Raw genomic sequence first — 21,391 nt, forward strand, 5'->3', positions numbered from 1 at the left:
CCGGACTCTCTGAATATGGCGAACAATGAGGGCTGATGAGAAGCCAAGGACAATGGCACTGGGTTTTGATCCTACTTCATGTTCTGGCTTTGTGGGAGCCTAGTCAGTTTGGATGTTCACCTTCCTAGACATGGATGGAGGAGGGAGGCCTTTGGACTTTCCACAGGGCAGGGAACCCTGACTGCTCTTTGGACTGGAGAGGGAGGGGGAGAGGAGTGGGAGCAGGTGGAGGGAAATGGGAGGCTGGGAGGAAGCGGAAATTTTTTTAATGAAAAAATAAAAAATAAAAAATAAATAGGAGCAATTAAAAATGTGAACTGAAGGAATTATGAAACTGAAAGTCTAAGAAACCAAATAAGACCTACAGGCATGCTTCACCAAAAGACCAAAAAACATTGAACAGAGAATTTCACACTTTAAAAGCATGATCAAAGAAATGGATATATTGATCAAAGAAAATGTTAAACCTAAAATTTCCCAAAACATAACATCCAGGAAATCTGAAACACTAGGAAAAGACCAATTCTAAGAACAATAGTAAATGGAGGAGAAGAATCTCACCCCAAAGGCACAGAAAAAATTTTTTCAAAAAAATTCATAGTCAAAATCATTCCTAATTAAAATGACACAGGAGAAAGCAGATCACAGAATCAACTAAGTAGGGCTCATAGGACCTCATAGAGACTTAAATAGCAATCATGGAGCCTGCAGGAGTTTGCACCAGGCCCTCTGTATATATGTTATCATTGTATAGCTTGATGTTGTTGTGCAACTCCTAACAGTGGAAGTGGGGGATGTCTTTGACTCTTTTGCCAGCTCTCGGAACCCTCTTCCTCCTACTAGTTTGACTCATCTAGCCTTTGATATATGCCTAGTCTTATTCCAATTTGCTATGTAGAGCTTTATTGATATCTCTACAATATCTGTTCTATTTTAAAGGGAAATAAAGATTGAATGGATCTGGTGGAGAAGGGAGTAGTGGAGAAGACTATGAGGAAGGGAGGGAGGGGAAACTGCAGTTGGGATATATTATAAGAAAAGTGATGTGTGATGTCCTTCTGTATAAATGTTGCTTTTATTGGTTAATCACTAAAACTGATTTGGCCTATGGCAAGGCAGAATATAGCCAGGCTGGAAAAGATATAGAGAGAGATTAGGCAGAGTCTAAGAAATGCCATGAAGCTGCCAAAGCAGAGAGACACCCCAGAACCTTATCAATAGGCTACAGCCTCATGGCCATACAGAGATTAATAGACATGGGTTAAGATGAAAGAGCTAGTTAATAAGAAGCCTGAGCTAATAGGCCAAACATTGTTGTAGTTAATAATAACCTCTGAGCCATCTCTCCAGCCCCAATAATGGCAATTTCTAGGATCAATACAGTTGTAATTTACAGGATGATGTGGGATTCCCCTCTGTAAGATGTGAATATGTGTTATTCCCATTGTTTAATACAAAAAACTGCTTTGAGCTTATGGCAGCACATAATAGAGCAGGGTGGGAATTCCAAGCAAAGATAGAGGAGAAAAGAAAGGAGTCAGGGAGACACCATGTAACTGCCAAAGGAGACAGACACCAGATGAAACCTTACTGGTAGCCATATGGTGATACACAGATTAATAGAAATGGGTTCATTTAAGATGTAAGTGTTACTTAATAAGAAGCCAAAGTCAAATGAAGTTAAGCCGGGCGGTGGTGGCGCACGCCTTTAATCCCAGCACTTGGGAGGCAGAGGCAGGCGGATCTCTGTGAGTTCGAGACCAGCCTGGTCTACAAGAGCTAATTCCAGGACAGGCTCCAAAACCACAGAGAAACCCTGTCTCAAAAAAAAAAAAAAAAAGAAGAAGCCAAAGTTATTGGCCAAGCAGTGTTGTAATCAATATAGCTTCTGTGTAATTATTTCTGGGCAGCCAGGAGACAAGCGAACAGCCTCAATCAACAAAATGGCGCCAAAATGAGGCAACTATATCAACATAAAACAGAGTTTTAAAAAAATCTAGACTCAAAAGAGTTCAGCAAGAATTCTTGGTAGCCTGTTGAAATACAAGCAGTGGGCTGTGTCCTGTCACCCGGCTAGCTTTACCCGAAATAATTACACGGAAACTGGATTCTTTCAAACACTGCCTGACCCATTAGTTTCAGTTTCTTATTGGCTAGCTTTTACATATTGATCTAACCCATTTCTATTAATCTGTGTAGCCCACGAGCTGGCTTACCAGGAACGATCTTAACCTGCGTCTGTCTGGAGTGGGGGAACCATGGCGACTCCCTGACTCAGCTTCTTTCTCCCAACATTCTGTTCTGTTTACTCCGCCTACCTAAGGGTTGGCCTATCAAATGGGTCTAGGCAGTTTCTTTATTAATAAGAAATCACTCCCACATCATTTCCCCTTTTTCTGTTTAAACAAAAAAGAAAGGCTTTAACTTTAACATAGTAAAATTACATATAGCAAAACAGTTATCAAGCAAGAATTACAGTTACAATATTTATATCTATTTTATCTTTTATCATAACTAAGGAAAACTATAACTATCTATTCATTCTTCAACTCCATCAAAGACTCCAGAAGGATATAATACTACCTAAGTAAACAAGAAATAAGAAAACTGTAGAAATGACAGAGACATCTCGCTGCCTGGACAGTCACCCAAAGTTCTTTTGTACCGTTGGGGCATCCATCTTCAACCTTCAGGCCCATAGTATCCAGCAGACATTTTCATGAAGCAGGAAATTCCAAAGACAGTTCAGTCACTTTCTGCTGTATCCTGCAGAATGTCTCACAGACTCTTTCATGAGTCAGGAACCCCGAAAGACCATCTCACCTTTAGGCAAGTTCAGCAGTCCTCTCTCTGCAGGTTCTCTGTGCAACAGTCCAGGCAAGAGCAGTTTCTTGCCCAAATGGCTATCAAACTCCATAAGGATCCTTTTTGATGCCCATCTTCCTCTCGAAGTAGATTGGTGCCGCCAGGAGCAGATATGTCTCATTGTCATGAAAAGTCCTAAGTTATTAAAATATTTTAAATGCCATATTCTGTAGCCTTTGAGAGATATGAAGAATGCCTATCTGAAATATATCTCTATATATCTAGAAAATCTAAGTAACATGACTACAAACTTGACTATTATTTATGATTATCCATCAACAACCTATATTTCCTAATTATACATTACATTTTAAAAATGAACTACACAATCAACCTTATTCAAGATCAGAAATACATATACATATAATAAAATTGACCTTAAATCTCTATCAATAAAGCAAAATCTATACTAATGCAAATTATTCATATCTATATCATATCCCCCTTTAAATGTAAAAGAACATTTATAAACAATATTTTGGGAACATGGGCGCAGTTTTTTCTCTCCAAACTGCTTCCTGCTGAATGGGGGCATTGTTAATTAGGTCTTTCATGGTGTAACCTGTGTGCTAGTTTCATCACAGTAGGCAGTTGAGCGGAGCAATTTTCTGAAGATGTTCACAGCAACTTTTCGGGAGGTCGTGGTCTAGCATACCAAATTGGGATAGAAGAAATCCACAGGGTCTGGTCCTCTGTGAAAACAAAAGAAGACCCTTTCCAAAGCATCATATCCTTAGACCCAAATTCTGAAGTCATACCCTCATGATATCCATTTTGGTTTAGCTTGGCAGCCCATGTAATGAAATGTCTCTCTGTATTTAGCTCCTTTACAGTCAAAAATTTTAAAGAAAACACAATGTACATAATCCAGACTCTCTGTGAATTTTTCATTGTTACGTGGCTTATTTTTACTTTATTTCTCTTAATCTATAATTATCTGTAATCTGTCTCTTTAAAGACTTTACCTTTTTTTTTAACCATTAATTTTATTCTCTATATTCTTTTTCTTCTCTCTCTCAAGCCTACGTACATTCATCCAACAGTGTGGTCTTTTATGTCTGAATCTGTTTTATTGTGAATCTGTAACATTTTTTTTACTATCCAGGAGCATTTCTTAAAATGTTAAGCACTTCTTAAAAACTTAAGTTGCACCATGTACAGGTAATACGGTACTGCCTGTTTCCTGCCCAGTCGAAACCTTAACTGCGCTGTTTTTATGGTAATTACGGTAGTTCCTGCCTGAGACCAGCACAGTTCAGCATGGCGGAGCCTAGCAGCTCCTGCCTCAGAGCCATTTGGTGCCCCTGAGCCACACACAGTTCCAGGTACACAGCAGGCCACACTGCCATCAAGCAAGCCGTAGAGCTTTACTCCAAATGCTCCATTCAAAAGCTCTGTCTCCCACAGGAGCCAGACAGAGATCGCAATGGCGGCACAGCCCAGAAAGCTGGCATTTTAAAACAGCCAGTTTTTTCCTGTTGCTCAGTCAGGACAATTTCTTTGTGGCACGCAACCCACAAACAGCAAAAAGCTGTCTTAAATTGTCTCTCTCTCCTTTTTAAGCCCTCTCAGGTTTTACATGGAGTTCATTAGCACGTTGGGTGCCACTCTGTTGAAATACAAGCAGTGGGCTGTGTCCTGCCACCCGGCTAGCTTTACCCGAAATAATTACACGGAAACTGTATTCTTTCAAACACTGCCTGACCCATTAGTTTCAGTTTCTTATTGGCTAGCTTTTACATATTGATCTAACCCATTTCTATTAATCTGTGTAGCCCACGAGCTGGCTTACCAGGAATGATCTTAACCTGTGTCTGTCTGGAGTGGGAGAACCATGGCGACTCCCTGACTCAGCTTCTTTCTCCCAGCATTCTGTTCTGTTTACTCCGCCTACCTAAGGGTTGGCCTATCAAATGGGTCTAGGCAGTTTCTTTATTAATAAGAAATCACTCCCACATCAGTAGCCACATATTTTTACAGATGGGCTTTGTTAGCTGGCAGCAAGCAAGGGTGGCACAGCTCCTATAAGAGAGGTCTTCCTGACTCAGCATTGGCAACAAAGTATGCAAAGCTTCTTTAGGGAAGGGCTTTCTGGTTTGTGCTCTGACTCTTTTGGGAGGTACTGCTATGTGCAGCATGTTACAAATTGCTTAATGGAGACATAGACGTGCCATGTCCCTGGAGCTGGAGCAGAGAGAATGGCTCACAGAGCTGGCAGAAAATGTACCTCTGCCATGATGGACTAAGTAGAGCGAGAAGGCAGGCCTGAGGAGATGATCCTAGCCATGCCTGTTTAGCATTTTTTAAAAAGTGCTTCTGGTCAGAAAATAATTACAAATATGCAAAAAAAAACAGATTCAGATAAAAAGACCTGTAAATGGGTCACAGTGTATAAATGTATGTAAGCTTGGGAGAGGGAAGACAGTCATAGATTAAAGTAGTAGTAAAGAAAAATAAGCCATGTAAAGATGGGAAATGCAGAGATTCTAGATTATGTAGATTATTGTGTTTTCTTTGAGGTTTTTTTGTGAATGAACTAAGTACAGAGAGACATTTCACTGTATGGGCTGCTAAGCCAACACAACATATATATTTTAAAGGTATCTTGACTTCAAAATTTGGGCCTAAGGATATGTGGCTTTGGAAAAGAGGGTCTGCTTTTGTTTCCACAAAGGATGAGAACCCGTGGATTCCTTCTAGAATAAGGTGGTTTGATGGACTAAGATCCCCTGATAAATCACTATCACTTCACCCAACAAAAAGCAGAAAGCAGTTTGGAGAGTATTCCAAAATTCCCAAATATTGTTTATAAAAGTTTGTTTACATTTAAAGGGAATGTGATATAGAGATAATACTTTGCATTTGTATAGATCTTAGTCCATTGATACAAATTTAAGGACAATTTTGTTAAATGAATCTCTGCTGTTGTTTAAGGTATTATATTTGTTCAGTTCATTTAAAGATGCAATGTATAGTTAAGAAATACAAATTAGGGGCTGGAGAGATGACTCAGTGGTTAAGAGCATTGCCTGCTCTTCCAAAGGTCCTGAGTTCAATTCCCGGCAACCACTTGGTGGCTCACAACCATCTGTAATGAGGTCTGGTGCCCTCTTCTGGCCTGCAGACATACACACACAGAATATTGGATACATAATAAATATTAAGAAATACAAATTCATAGTCATTTATAATAGTCAAACTTGTAGTCAGGTTTTCTAGATGTTCAGAGATATATTTCACATGGATAGGTATTCTTCAAATCTTTCAAAGACAAACAGAATATGGCATTTTAAATATCTTTAAAACTTAGGCCTTTTCATGACAGTGAGACATGTTTCCTTCTGGTAGCACCAATTATTTCAGAGAGGTTGATGGGCATTGAAGAAACTCATTATGGAATTTGCATTAAATGTGACAAAGCTAGCCATTTGGGCAAGAAACTGCTCTTGGCTGGATTGCTTGATTGTATGTTGTATAAACTGGACATGCAGGACCTACAAAAAGTGACTGCTAAAGTTACCTAAAGAAGGTGAGACAGTTCCTGCTTCATGAAAGAATCTGCTAGACATTCTGCAAGACACAGAAAAAAAGGTGACTGAGAAACTGCCAATGTAGGTGGAACTGTCTTTGAAATTTTCTGCTTCATGAAAAAGTCTGCCAGATACTATGGGTCTGTAGACTGAAAAGGGATGCTCCAATGTTACAGAAGATCTTTGAGTGACTGTCCAAGCAGCAAGCTGTCTTTGTCAATTCTATAGTTTTGGAAGTACTTATAATTAATTAGGTAATATATATCCTTCGGGAGGCTTTGATGGAGTGGAAAAAGATAGTTTTATAATTATAAAAGATAGATTAGATAGAAAACTTTAGACTCACAAAGATAGAATAGATGATAGAGTATTTTCCTTAATTTGCCAAATATAAATGGATTAAATATTACAACCATAATTCTTGCTTGATAATTGTTTTGTTATGTGTAATCTTGCTATATCAAAGTTAAAACCTTCCTTCTTATTTAGACAGAAAAGGGAGGTGATGTGGGATTCCCCTCTGTATGCTGTGAATATGTTTTATTCTCACTGGTTAAGAAACTGCTTTGAACCTATGGCAGCACAGAATAGAATAAGGTGGGAATTCCAAGCAGAGATAGAGGAGAAAAGAAGGCAGAATCAGGGAGATGCCATGTAGCCACTGAAGGAGATAGATGCTGGATGGAACCTTACTAGTAGGCCACAACCATGTGGCAATACACAGATTAATAAAAAATGGGTAATTTAAGATGTAAAAGGTACTTAATAAGAACCCTGAGCTACTGGATATGCAGGCTTATAATTAATACAATTTCTGTATAATTATTACAGTTCTGGGCAGTGGGGAAATGACCAAGCAACCTCTGTCTATACCAGGCTATAATGAAGCTTACAAGCTATACAGCATACACAAGATTAATGTCTAAGTTCAATTGTCATGTTAAGCATTCATGATTACTTGACTACTAAGGGATCATATAAAGAAGCACAAATCAGGGCTGGAGAGATGGCTCAGTGGTTAAGAGCATTGCCTGCTCTTCCAAAGGTCCTGAGTTCAATTCCCAGCAACCACATGGTGGCTCACAACCATCTGTAATGAGGTCTGGTGCCCTCTTCTGGCCTGCAGACATACACACAGACAGAATATTGTATACATAATGAATAAATAAATATTAAAAAAAAAAGAAGCACAAATCAGCCTGACTGCTTCACTGCCTGAGGGAATGCAACAGTCTGTCAGGAACTGGGAGGTATATTGTGACCCAGGAACCATGAACTTTACCCTGAAAATTCTATGACACATGTCTCTCAAGGCTGTTAGGTCGGGACAACTCCATTGTTCCCTGAAGAGCCCACTGCCCAGTAAAATCCTATGACCTTGACCTCCACTGTCTGCCATTACTCTCAACATTCCCATCTTCTAAGTCCTACAAGAACAGCTGATTAAGCTCTTTGTCTAATTTTTGGATATCTTGAGCATTCTCAGAGTCAACATTCCCAGGTCTTTTACAGCAACAAAATCCCCTTTGAGTTCCATTTTTTTTCCAACTTTCTTCTCTGTTGCTCTTATTAAATTATGCAATCAAAAGCAACTCAGGTAATGAACATGTTTATTTGGTTGTTAACCCTATTTCACAATTCTTCCTTATGACAGCTTAGGATAGATACTCAAGCAAATAACTAAAGGCAAAACATGTGGAACCATTGTTTTCTGGTTTTCCCTCTTGCTTTGTCACTGTCTTGTGCTCAGCTAGTTCTCCTATCTATCCCAGGGCTGTTTGTTCAGAGATATTGCCAACTCAGTGGAAGAGCCTTCCTATATCAATCAAAATAAACACAATCTCTCTCAGATACCTTAATCAGGTATTCTGATCTAGGCATACTCTCAATTGGTATTTTCTCACATCACTCTAAGCTATGCCATGTTGATAGCTGAGGCTAATTAGAAGAAAGAGACAATAATATACAAGAAGGTTTTAAAGACCCAAAGGCAATGTACTAATCATATCAATCACTTAAGCAGCAAAAACACAAAGATAGATATACCAGGAAATGGAAAGAGGCAAACATCTAAGATAAAGAAGAAAAAACGAAAACTGTCTCTCCACAGAAACTTCCCAAACCAACAAAAACTCAAAGAACTCATAACATGAGAAATCTGAATACAAAATTGGTGAGACCATTATTTTCCAGAAAATAAACAATATACTTAGAAAACAATGAATAAAATCAACATAGATGGGTAGCACTGACAAACAGAAACATATTATGCTCCTTTAAATAAAAACGACAAGATTCTAACCAAAATCAAACTCTAAGAAGTCACTGACGAGCAGTCATCCTAGACACTTCGGTTCTTTATCCTTTACCAAAAGTAGAAATGTCTTGGGTGAGGAGAGCTGGTCCACCAAAACTGGATTCACATGAAAGCTTCTCACGTCTTGCCTTCGTAAAAAATAGTTTTGACTACTAAAAAAAAAAAATCTCATTATCTTATAGTAAAGAAAAGGATGTCCGTTAGGATCACTTAGATACCATTTTGCTCCCCCTGATTGATGATTGCCTGTAAGTCTGCAATCAGAGTGAGGAAATGAAAACATTTTAAAACAAAATGCAAGATAACAGATTTTTTTTTTAATGGGCCAAGCATCATTTTATTTTTTTTATTTTTTTATTTATTTTTTTTTATTTTTTTTTATTGAGAAAAGGAGAAAAAAAAAACAAGTTTCCACCTCCTCCAAGCCTCCCATTTCCCTCCCCCTCCTCCCACCCTTCTCCCCCTCCCCCCACCTTTCTCCCACTCCCCCCACTCCTTTCCCCCTCCCTCTCCAGTCCAAAGAGCAGTCAGGGTTTTCTGCCCTGTGGTAATTCCTAGGTCCTCCCCCCTCCGTCCATATCTAGGAAGGTGAACATCCAAACTGGCTAGGCTCCCACAAAGCCAGCACATTAAGTAGGATCAAAACCCTGTGCCATTATCCTTTGCATCTCATCAGCCCTCATTGTTCGCCATGTTCAGAGATTCCGGTTTTATCCCATGCTTTTTCAGTCACAGTCCAGCTGGCCTTGGTAAGCTCCCGATAGATCAGCTCCAGATTTTTAAAGAATCAGTGGGCACCTAACGCAACTTGTTTTACTCTAATTGCTTTATAAGTCACAAGCACTTTTAAAAACAAGTTTATTGCTATTTTTTGCTGTGTTTGTGCATGAGTGAGAATGTCTTCCATATGTATACAAGTAACATACAAAAAAGAGGGGTTCAGATGCCCTGGATCTGAAATGGTAGAGTTATGAGCCTCACAACTTGAGTGTAGTTATCTGAACCCTGGTCACCTCCAAAATGAATAAGTGTTGAGCCACCTGCCAACATCCATAATACCTTTTATCCAATAAACCAAAAGTTTCTCAGAGATTAGCAACAAGAGCAATAAAACCTAAATAAAGAAAGAAGTAAATAAATGATCCTTGGAAACATGATGCATCAAAATTAAGATGACGTGTATGGTAAATTTGCACCATAAATGAATACGGTACAATGACAATTCCCAACAATTTATAACAGGAAAGCTGATTACAAAGCTACATTCATATTGGAAGCACTCAGAGTAATCAATGGGATTATGAAAAAATAGTACACAGACTGACATAATATGACTTCTTTCTGGGCGGTGGTGGTACATAACTTTAATCTCAGCACTCAGGAGGCAAAGATAGGAGGATCTCTGTGAGTTTGAAGCCGGCCTGTTCTACAGAGCAAGTTCCAGGACAGGCTTCAAAGCTACAGAGAAACCCTATCTAGGGGGAAAAAAAACCACAAAGTTGATCAATCAAGAATGTGTATGATACTTGGGAAAGAATAAAGAGGATGGAGAGAAAAAGCCAAGAATAAAAGCAGGAAAACATAGTCAGCTATTAATCAAAAGACCAAAGGAAACTTAGTCAGGAAACATGTGGTCTTGACCAATGTAACCCAGCTACCTATGATTCTATGTGTATAGAAATTAAATAAAGACTTCACAATTTTCACAAAATTACCTCAAAGTGACCCTTAAACTGTTGTTTCTGACCTTCCAGCTACTGGTATTTCTTCCAGAGAGGTCCCATGCTCTAGAGCCCTCTCTGCAAAAAGAGATGATCTACTACTATGGTTCTGCAGCCCTTTAGACTTCCTGGTATTTTCAGGTAAACCCAGCCCCAATGATGCCCAATCCCAAAACAATATAGAATAGTTTCTACTTCCTGTCAAATGGATTATAGCACAAGGTACAGATTTTGGTCTATCTACCTGCCCAACACCATACACACCTAAGATACCTCTGCAGCTCAGAAACTCCCTTTGTCCCTTGGAACTAAACATCACTGAATCACACCATTGCAGCTGGTGGTAGCAGAAAGTTAGAAGCATTTTAATCATGCATTGCTAAATGACAATCAAAATCACCATAGTTCTACCAGCTTTTAAACTATTTAAAACATTTATAAGACAAACTTGAAAGTAGACTGCATATTCAGAACTTCTAGAAACCAGATTATCAGTTTTCAAAATCTGTCTTCCCACTGTACACCAAAAGCATGACTCTGTTTATACACTGGACAGTGGTATTACAAGCATAATATCCTACCAGACCATTGTTGGGCTGCAGTCTCCCTCTCCCCAGGAAATCCATACACAGGAAGGCTCATAGGACAAGGAGCACTGTGCAGGTCATTTCATAGAGAAACAGAACCATAGCCTGGCTCATGGTCCATCCAAATCCCAGCAGAAATGACAGCTCCCTGAACACCCTACACTCACCATGGCATAGCTTATGGTCTTCCTTACAATTCATCACAACAAAAGTGGAGAAGAATCCTGGAAAGAATGTGAAACCTACCTGCCACTATTATTCCTGATTGCTAAGACTTTCCAGAGTCCCTCATTAGCTAAGGCCACCCTGCTGGGCCTTAGAATATTATCTAAGCTCTCCTAACGGGTGATCAGAGATCAAATTACTCAGATAGCACAGTACTTCCTGTTATACCCTTCCAGCCCAGTAGACAGGGCCCTAGTCCACAAAGTTTGTAATTTAGTAGACATTCATCCACTTTCCTAGGGCATACCCTGTTCCTCATCCAATGCACAGGGTCCTTTGTGTGCACATTCCATTCCATTACACACTCAATGTGCAGTGCAGCCAACTCATTGCCTCATACCTGGGAAATCCTGCAACCAAATACAAGTCACATTCACAACTGTTGTTAAAGAAAAATGAGCCATGAATTAGAAGATAATAAGGGGTCATAGTAATGCTTGGAGACAGGAAAGAGAATGTGGATATGATATAGTTATAATCTCAAAATTTTATTTTGAAAATAGTTCAACAGTATTTATGGCCATGTGCTTCAGAAACTAGGAATTTATATTAGAGCACATCAAAGATTTCTCAAACCTTTTATCTCAGGGTGTATATTTAAAACCAGTAAAATAACAGTCCTGTTGGGCAGGGCCACATTTTACTCAGATCTATTTTGGTTGAACTTCTGCAACTATAGCAATTTGGTTTCATGAGGTCAGTTCCTTATCCATATTCTTGATTGCCCTGGCCTGTGGACAACAAGAAATGGCCACCAGGACATTTATGGAGCACCTAAAATTGATTACCTAATTCCTAATTAGGCAATCAATACATAGTTAAACATTGCCAATCTCAACTACTGTTGAAGTAGGAAAGTTCTCAACCACTGTCCTGTCTCTTTCTTTCTGCACTGTGAATCTACCAGCTTCAAGCTTGACCTATATACTCAATTCTTGCACAGATCCCTCTTCATTTATAAGCAAGTACTAAAAGACAAAGATACTGGAGGTCACTCATTAGCTAGTCTATTTTTCCTTCTCACAGACCAGTCAAGGCCCAATCCTGAAGGAGTTGCAGGACTGTCTATCCAGCACTGGGCAGCAGAGGCAGGATTGGTTGTTTAAAGCAATTTTCAATTACATAGCATGAGGCAACAATATTATAAGCTCATAGTCTCCCACATCAGTATGGCAGAGCCTTTCCCTCCCCCGAGGAATCCACACTCAACAAAGCTCAGAGGCCGAGGGCCACTACCCAGGTCACCACACAAATTAACAGAACCTGTCTGGCTCATGATCCATTCCTTTCCAAGCAGGTAATAGCTCAGCCAACCTGCTCTTCCTGGTCTGGGGACAGTGGCTCCTACATTCACCATGGCTTTGTGGTCCTCCTTACAGCTCCCTTCAGCAGAACAAGAGAATCCTGTAAAGAACCTGTTAACTACCTCCTATTGGTGCTCCTGATTGCCTAGGAGAATCCTTCATTAGCTAGGATCACCCATCTGGGCTTTAAGACATTAGCAATTACCCTACTGGGTGAATAAAGATCAAATGTCTCAGAGAGCAAAAACCCTCCAGGTTTGCCCTTCCACACGATGGTGAGATAGGACCCTAATCTGGAGTTTAGTAAAACCCTCCATTCTCCCAGAGCACTTCCTGTTCCTCCTCCAAGGCACACAGTCCTATGTGTGCACATTCCATTACACACTCAATGTCCAGTGTAGCAACCCTTTACTTCATAGTTGGGAGGTCCTGCAACCAAACACAGGACACATTCAAACAGTAATAGTTAAACAAAAAGAGCCAATGGATTAGAATATAATAAAAGGTCCATGGGAACAGTTGGAAGCAAGAGAGAGATAGTGAAAATAATGTAATTACAATATCGAAAAAATATGGTTAAAAAGTAGAAATAAGCTTCATGGTCATGTGCTCCAGAGACTAGGGATCTGTATTAGAGCATACCAAGTACAACTCGCATCATTTCTCTTAGGAGATACAGTCATGTTAGGCAGGACCACACCCTTTTACCCAGTTCTTCTAGTTTGCTTGAACTACTGTAACTACAGTAATTTGGTTTAATAATAAGTTCAGTTTTTATACCGATTCTTGAATGCATGGTCTGTGGTGAGTCACTACTCATTGCTAATGTCAACTACTGTCACAGCAGGAAAGCTTTCGCCCTCTTTCTTGTCCATTCCTTTTTCTGTTGTGACTATGCTTGCTTTACGGTTGGTCAGTGAACTAAGTTCTTACACCGGTCCTACTTCACTTATAAATTCACAATAAAATCTAGAGAAGTTGGAGGATACTCATTCACTGATCTATTTCTCCTTCCCACAGACCAGTCAAGGTCCAGCCTGGTTGGAGTTGCAGGATTGTCTTTTCAGCACTGGGTAGCAGAGGCAGAATTAGGTGTTCAAAGCAACAAAGCAATTCTCAGTTACATAGTGTGAGGGAAGCCTGAGCTATAGGAGACATTGATATAAACCAGTTGTTCTCAATCTTCCTAATGTTGTGATCCTTTAAAACAGTTCCTCCTGATGTGTTGAACCCCCAACTATTAAATTATTTTCACTGCTACTTCATAACTATATTTTTGCTACTGTTATGAATTATAATATAAAATATCTGTGCTTTCTGATGGTCTTAGGCCAGTTCTGTGATAGGGTCATCCTTGATCCCCCAAGGGAGCTGTGAGCACCAAGGTTAAGAAACCCTGCTCTAAACTGATAGAAATAAATAAACAGCACTTAAGAAAAAAAATGGAATGAAATTAGTAAAGTAGGAAACATTGAAAAATATAGCAGTAATGCATTTAAAGAAAATGAATGTTAAAAATGATACCAATAATTGATGCTTTAAAATGATGAAAAAAAAAACAGTAGAACGCTGATCTATACTAAATCTGAAATGGAGTAGGCCCTTCCCTGATAGAGAGAATGCCATTAATAAGAGATTGTATGACTTTGTTCCACGTAAAATGTTAGCTACTGAGTGCTGCAATGTGATGGTGTTACAGTCAATTGCCTGTTTCTCAAACCTTTCATCTGACTTAACTATGTCAATTAAGATTGTACATATATCTGCATAGGAGAGTTCTCTAATTGGAAACTGAATACTTAGTAGTTCAAGCTATCCTCCCTAAATTGTACACCCACCAATTCTGTCTGTCTTCATTCACATGGAAGGAATTAATACCTGCAGGGAAATTACGAAGAAAGTCAATCACCATGCCCCATCAGCCCTTCTTTATAATGGAGACCCCTGCAGTGCAGCCTGCCATTATCTAGTCTGTTTCCTCCTGCAGTGAACACAGAAAAGGAGAAGCCACGCTCCACACACAAATCCTTTCCCTAGTCTGCAATGGACAGTCCACTAAGTGACTCAAACACAATTTTAGAACTAGTCTAAACAAGGTCTAGTAAGTTTAGTCAAGAGAACAAGGACAATGCCTTGTGGGGCTACTGACAGGGTTCAAGCACATCTCAATCAAACTAGGAGACCTTGACTCAAAATCACTTTTCAAAATGACTGGAAATTAATTCTAGAATTAATATACCCCCATGGCACAAGAGGACTTAATGTTAGTTGTGATCCTGTAATGGCCCCTTGAACAGCATTTAGAAGCCAGTTTTTTTAATGGAGGGATGGGCATTTGTGCTGGTTGTAAATCAGGCTTGTCTCCTTTGTGATGGGAATGTAGCTGGTTAATCCTGAGGAACAAACTTTTATATTTTATCATACTAATCTCTAACAGGTTAGAATATCATTACCTTTGGGGTATTTGGGGTGCAGCTCTCCCTCACCTAAATTCTACGTTGTGACTTATATGTTTTCCAAGAACTGGTAATTCCTTAATTACCATCAATTCTACTCATCTACACCACAGTTTAGCAGTGGAGTGCTACTCTATACAGGAAATACTGTTTACAAGCTCCACAGAACTAACTCCGGATGGATCCAAAAAATAAATATTAAATGTTCAAAGTGAAGAACTTCTGGAAGATACTAAAGGGACCAGGGCTATCTGACTTTGCCAAATCTGTGTTCCATTATGGCAATACAAACACTAAGGGAGCCCACATTTCACAGTGAAGTCAACAACAAGAGTATTTCAAAACATAGTCCCATTCCCAAATATCTGAACAGGCGCAGTAAGGATAGTGAAGTTACTCAGAGGCTGCCAGACAGCTTGGGAATTTCAAAAAACATGCAGAATCACGCAGGATCACGCAGACCCTGCTGGGGCATGCAGGAAGAGAAGGACCAGGCAGAAACATGACAAACTCTGCATCTGGTCACCGGCTCCCACCTGGCCAGGGGAGGATGAACCACACTGTCTCCCATGGCTCAACTAGCCGCTCCTCCCGGTCTGAGGATAACCCCAAGCTCACCAAGTCGCGGTTTTCCAGCTGGTCCATGCTCCTTGCTCAGCTTCCTGCACTCACAGCACAGCACACAAAAACGCTGACGCCATCTTCTCTTCAAAGTCAAGCTTGAAAATGGCCGCGCTGCGGAAGAATCCTGCACTACTTCTGACTGGTAGGTCACCTAGGGGGCCTGATAGGCTAGTGAGGCCCGAGTGACAAGAGCTCCTCCCATAGAGTTATACTGTGCTTAAAGACACAGCTCAGCCAGGTGGTGACAGTGGCAGTGCATGCCTTTAACCCCAGCACTTGGGAAGCAGGGGTAGGCAAATCTATACCAGCCTGGTCTACAAGAGCTAGTTACAGGAAAGGCTCCAAAGCTACAGAGAAATCCTGCCTTGAAAGACAATAGAGATAGATGATAGATAGATAGATAGATAGATAGATAGATAGATAGATAGATAGATCAATCTACAAGAATAGGCTCCAAAGGTGCAGAGAAACGCTGTCATGAAAAACAAAAAATTAATTATTAACTAATTAAATAAAAATTTAAAAAATGAAAATTAAGGACACAGCTCAATGGTTCCTGACCCTGCCTTTCATCCCAAAGACCTTTTCTAGATTAGCCAGAGATGTGTTTCCATAGCATGTGCCCCTGGCTCCAATAGCAGACCCTACTACCTTCCTACTCTCCACAGGCACTTCCCATTCTTCTCCTTGACACAGTGTGGCTATCTAGCTTATACAGGCCATTACAATATACTATGTCCCTGTCCCACAGGTGGGAGGATGCCCAGAATATTAACAGCTAAAGGGAGATTTAAAGATACAAAAGGAGATATTTGTTATTATGAGACCCTCACCCTGTGGGGGCCAGCCATGAAAGCTAAGTATGGGCAGGTTATCCAAAGGAAGTTCTTTACCTCCAACCATTTACACCTGGGACTCTGGCCATCGATAAATTTAAATGGAGCAACAAGAGATGCACTAAATTATGTCTTCACTCCAGACATAATCCTTCTTTTACCTCCATTGTGGAAAGGCAATCCAATTTCCCCATGATAATTGTGATATATCACCCCTCCTAATGGTGTTATTCCTTTCTTAGTCTGTTGGTTTAAGGATATTTGAAGTACAAAATTACCGGGGGGGGGGGGGGGGGGATGTTTGACTTTCCAGTTCAATAAATGTTTGCTGTGGCTCCCAAAAGTTCTAAGCCAGGCGAACTTAGGTTGTAGAAACAAGAGGCAAAAACTTTCTTAGTAGTTCACTAGGAGTGATACTGAGTAGAGTTATTCCCCTTTCTACCCCTTGATTCCTGGACCCATGGATCCTAGCTATAGGAGAAACTATACCACATACTGGATGCTGATTCGGAGCATATACTGCCTTCTGGAGAACCGTACCTCAGCCCTCAAGATGCTGCCACCTAATTGGTGTTGTAACTATTTCTTCAAAAGACCAAAGGTCGTTCCACTTTCTATCAGGTCAGCTTCTTCAAGATGTTGGGAAACATGGTAAGATAAGTGGATTTCATGACTGTGGGCCCCAGTCATGTTTCTCTGGCTGTGAAGTGAGTTCTCTTATCAGAAGCAATACTGGGTGGAACATCATATCGGTAGATAAGACATTCTGTAAGTCCATTGATGGCTGTTTTGGCTGAAACATTACGTGTATAAAATGCAAATCCATAACCAGAATAAGTATCTACTCCAGTAAGGACAAAGAGTTGTCCTTTCCAGGGAGGAAGTGGTCCAGTGTACTCAACTTGCCACTAGGTTGCTGGCTGGTCACCATGGGGAGTGACTAGCCATATCTATGGCTCAGTGTTGATCTCTGCTGTTGGTTGATCTGGCACTCAGTAATAGTTATAACCAGATCAGCCATGGTGAATGGAAGTCCATGTTGTTGACCCCATGCCTAGCTCCCATCTCTGCCACCATGACCTCTTTGTTCATGGGTCCATTGGGCGATGACCTTTATGATTGTGAAAAGAGTCTGTCTGTCCACAGAAAGAGTCATTCTCTCTACTTGATTATTTAATCCCTCCTCAGCTAAAGACACCTTTTGTTGAGCATTTACATGGGATACAAGTATCTTCGCACACTTGGTCCATTTAGAGAACTCTATCCATATACTTCTTCCCCAGATGTGTTTCTCAACAATTTTCCAATCATGCTCTTTCCAAGTCCCTGACCATCCAGACAATCCATTGGCTATCGCCCATCTATCAGTGAGTGAATAGTTGCATATTAGGCCATTTCTCCTTCTGAACAAACTGTATAACAATGTGCACTGTCTGAACTTCCTTCTTCCCACTGTGAAGATTTGAAGATTTCCCTTCACCAGTATCTTTCAGAATGTCAAAGAATGTGGTTTTAATGCTGCAGGTGTCCACTTCTGGGGGGTGCCTGCGTGATGTACAGAACCACCAGTACACTTAACCCAAGTCTTCCCTTTCTCAGTCAACCAATATTAGGGAAAACATGAGGCTATAGGTGTATGTTTGGCAACAGAAGGCATTGTAACAGGAGTAGAAACCATAGGCATTTGGGAAACTTCATGTAGCTTGCTTGTGACTTCTGAACCTGCTTGGGGCTGATCTTTTATATCCCACTTCCATTGGATAACAGATTGTTGCTATGCATGTCCTACTTCATGACTTGGTGGGTCAAATAACTCCCAGCTCGTGATGGGTAGTTCAGGTTGCAAGTTAAGATGGTGGCCCACTGTCAAGTGTTCAATTTTTCCTAGAGACTGGGAATACTGGCATGTGCTCACATGCTTGGTTGTATTTATTTTTGAAATTCATTCTAGGGGATGGAGAGATGGCTCAGAGGTTAAGAGCACTGACTGCTCTTCCGGAGGTCCTGAGTTCAATTCCCAGCAACCACATGGTGGCTCACAACCATCTGTAATGAGATTTGGTGCCCTCTTCTGGCCTGCAGGCATACATGGAGGCTGAACACTGTATATATAATAAAATAAATAAATCTTTAAAAAAAAAAGAAATTCATTCTATGAGCACCAGTGGAAGACACTTGAAATTAAGAGGTATTACATTGTCCCAATTCTCCAATACTTCTTTTCTTATATGTTGTCAGGAGCCAATTTCCTCCTAAAATCATTACAGGAACCATCACTCTGGGGAGTCTGCAGAGAATCCCACACCCATAATTGTGTTAAGAATCATTCTAATGACAGAGCCTACCCCACACCCAAATTGGCTGTTATTGGAGAGCTATCTGTTAGTGGAACCCGCCCCACATTCCAAACTGTCTAGAGAACTAGGTGTGTCAGCTCCTAGTTGTGACTTCCTGGCCTACGTTACCTGACCGAAGGTAACCTCCTGGACCACGTGACCAATGTGAACCACGCGACAAGAGCCCAGGCCCCTGTGCCCACCCCCCAACTCCTTACCCTATATAAGCTGTACCCCGTCTCTAATAAACGGAAGCTCTGACAAACCTAGCATGGCCTCCTTCTTCTCTCTCAGCCCATATCTTACAGACAGTGCCTCTTCGGGACCTTGGAATAACTGACTGCAGGGTGGGTTACAACCCCTAGACTAAGTAATCCACCCAAAGGCAATCAACAATATGTTACTCAGTTTTCTTCTTTTCCATTGTGAGTGTGTGTTGTGTGTGTGTGTTGACTATATAGCACAGGTTTTAAAACTCGCAGTAATCTTCCTGTATTTGTGTCCAATTGCTGGTACTTGAAAAATAATTCCCTTTTTTGAGAGAGGGTTTCTCTGTAGCTTTGGGGACTGTCCTGGAACTCACTTTGTAGACCAGGCTGGCCTCAAATTCACAGAGATCCACCCATCTCTGCCTCACAGGTGCTGGGATGAAGGCGTGTGCCACCACTGCCCTGTGAGGTGAAGCATGCCTGTATTTCCAGCTACTCATTAGGCTGAGACAGGAGGATTGCTTGAGTCCAGGAGTTCTGAATTGCAATGTGCCATGCATATCGGGTGTCTGCACTAAGCTCAGCATCAATATGGTGACTGGGAGCAGGGGACCACCAAGTTGCCTCATGAGAAGTGAACTGGCCCAGGTAGGAAAAGTAACTTTTATCGTGCAAGTCTCCTCTTCTTATGGTGGCCAGGAAAGGCAGGAGATGGTGTCAGAACCCCTGATACTGGAGTTACAGACAGTAGTGAAGCTGGATACTCGAAAGAATCTTTAGTGCTCCTAATTGCTAAGGTATTTCCACCTTAAGCATTCTATTCTTGATTATGTTTCCTGTCCAACACAGGCTAGTCAGGGTCAGACACCTGATGCTGATTAAAAAGTAGATTTCCCCTCCATTTAAGAGAATCAGCCTCAGGCAGGAATGAGATCCCTAATTGTTTTCTCTGTACAACATGGTCAGCCCATTAGCCACATATATCCAACAAATATGGATATGGCAGGTTGTATTCATGTATTTCAGCATACTTATTCACCCATGCTTAACAAAGAAAGGAGTATTAGGAAGGGAATTGGGAAGGGATGGAATGAAGAGATAAAAGGTAATATAATAACTTTTAATTAACAATTTATTGAAATAAATTTTAAATTAAAAAAGTGTGGCTATGGGGCTAGAGAGAAGGCTCAGAAGTTAAGAGCACTGACAGTTCTTCCAGAGAGCCTGAGTTCAATTCCCAGCAACCACATGGTGGCTCACCATCATCTGTAATGAGATCCGGTGCCCTTTTCTGGCCTTCAGGGATACGTGTATGCAGAACACTGTATACATAATAAATACATTTTAGCTGAAAAAAAGAGGGGCTAGAGAAAGGCCTCAACAATTAAGAGCACAGGGTTTTGTTACAGAGGACCCAGTTTCCATTCCCAGAACACACATGGTAGCTAACCATTTACTGTAACTTTTTGATAGTTAGAAAAAGGAAAGAGTGAAATTCTCTACAGTGATGTCGCAGGTCTGGGACAGACAGCATGCCAGGGCTAGTTAAAATGAAATCCTTTTGGTCTTTCATGGAAGCAGTTGTGGCTTTCTGCAGAGCCAGCCTGCTCAGAGGCAAAAGCAGCTGTGTTCTGAACTTAATAGAGATCATCATAACCGTTCATCTAGGAGCAGAGGAAACAGTGATCTTAAGTGAGTTTTCCTTGAAGTTTTCTGTTTATGTTCTCTATCTTTTGTATCTGTGAGAATCGTGGCACTGGTACGGTTATCCTTTAGATCAAACATCAAGATTGACAGGTCACATAGGCTCCAAACAATCATTTTTTCACAGTGTCATATACTTGATTTTCAGCTAAAACCTGTCATACAAGATGAATATGGGAGAGGCATTTCTTTCCATCATTTTAAAAATTATTATATGTCCCTGCATGACTTTGAGGTAAGAGTGTCCCTAAATGTTTCTGCTTTTACATTACGATCAAGTTCAGAAGTGAATTTGTTAGCTGGACATGCTTAGGGATAGGCGGAACTCGCCTTAGGGATGGTCACGAACATGGCCAGATCCCTTAGTAAAATCCATGTTTCCTTTGTTTAGAAAAAACATTGTTTTGGAAATAACTCCCATGCTCTCCTTGCCTCTTGCAAGTAAGAAATCTTTTTCATTTCTTCTGTCTTGGCTGTTGTGATAGTTATTATTGGTAGTCAAGTTGACTACCTCTAGAATTACCTAAAATCCAAAGAGTGAGGTGGACCTGGGAGGGACTTTTCTTAAATCTTAATATGGGTCATTTAAGGTGATAAGATCCACCGTTAGCTGCCTGGTGGCAGTGCACTGCTCTAAGCCCAGCACTGAAGAGGCAGAGGCAGTTGGATTTTCTGAG

General features: G+C 40.6%; 1 pseudogene; it reads right to left on the minus strand.

Moving 5' to 3' along the window:
• The window catches only part of LOC121461958, a 31,838-nt pseudogene extending 16,185 nt beyond the window's left edge, over positions 1 to 15,653 (minus strand).
• Positions 15,654 to 21,391: the final 5,738 nt, after the last annotated feature.

Source organism: Microtus oregoni, unplaced genomic scaffold (genome assembly GCF_018167655.1).
Source record: "Microtus oregoni isolate MIOR12 unplaced genomic scaffold, Mior012 000023F_ref0000262, whole genome shotgun sequence".
Classification (NCBI taxonomy): domain Eukaryota; kingdom Metazoa; phylum Chordata; class Mammalia; order Rodentia; family Cricetidae; genus Microtus; species Microtus oregoni.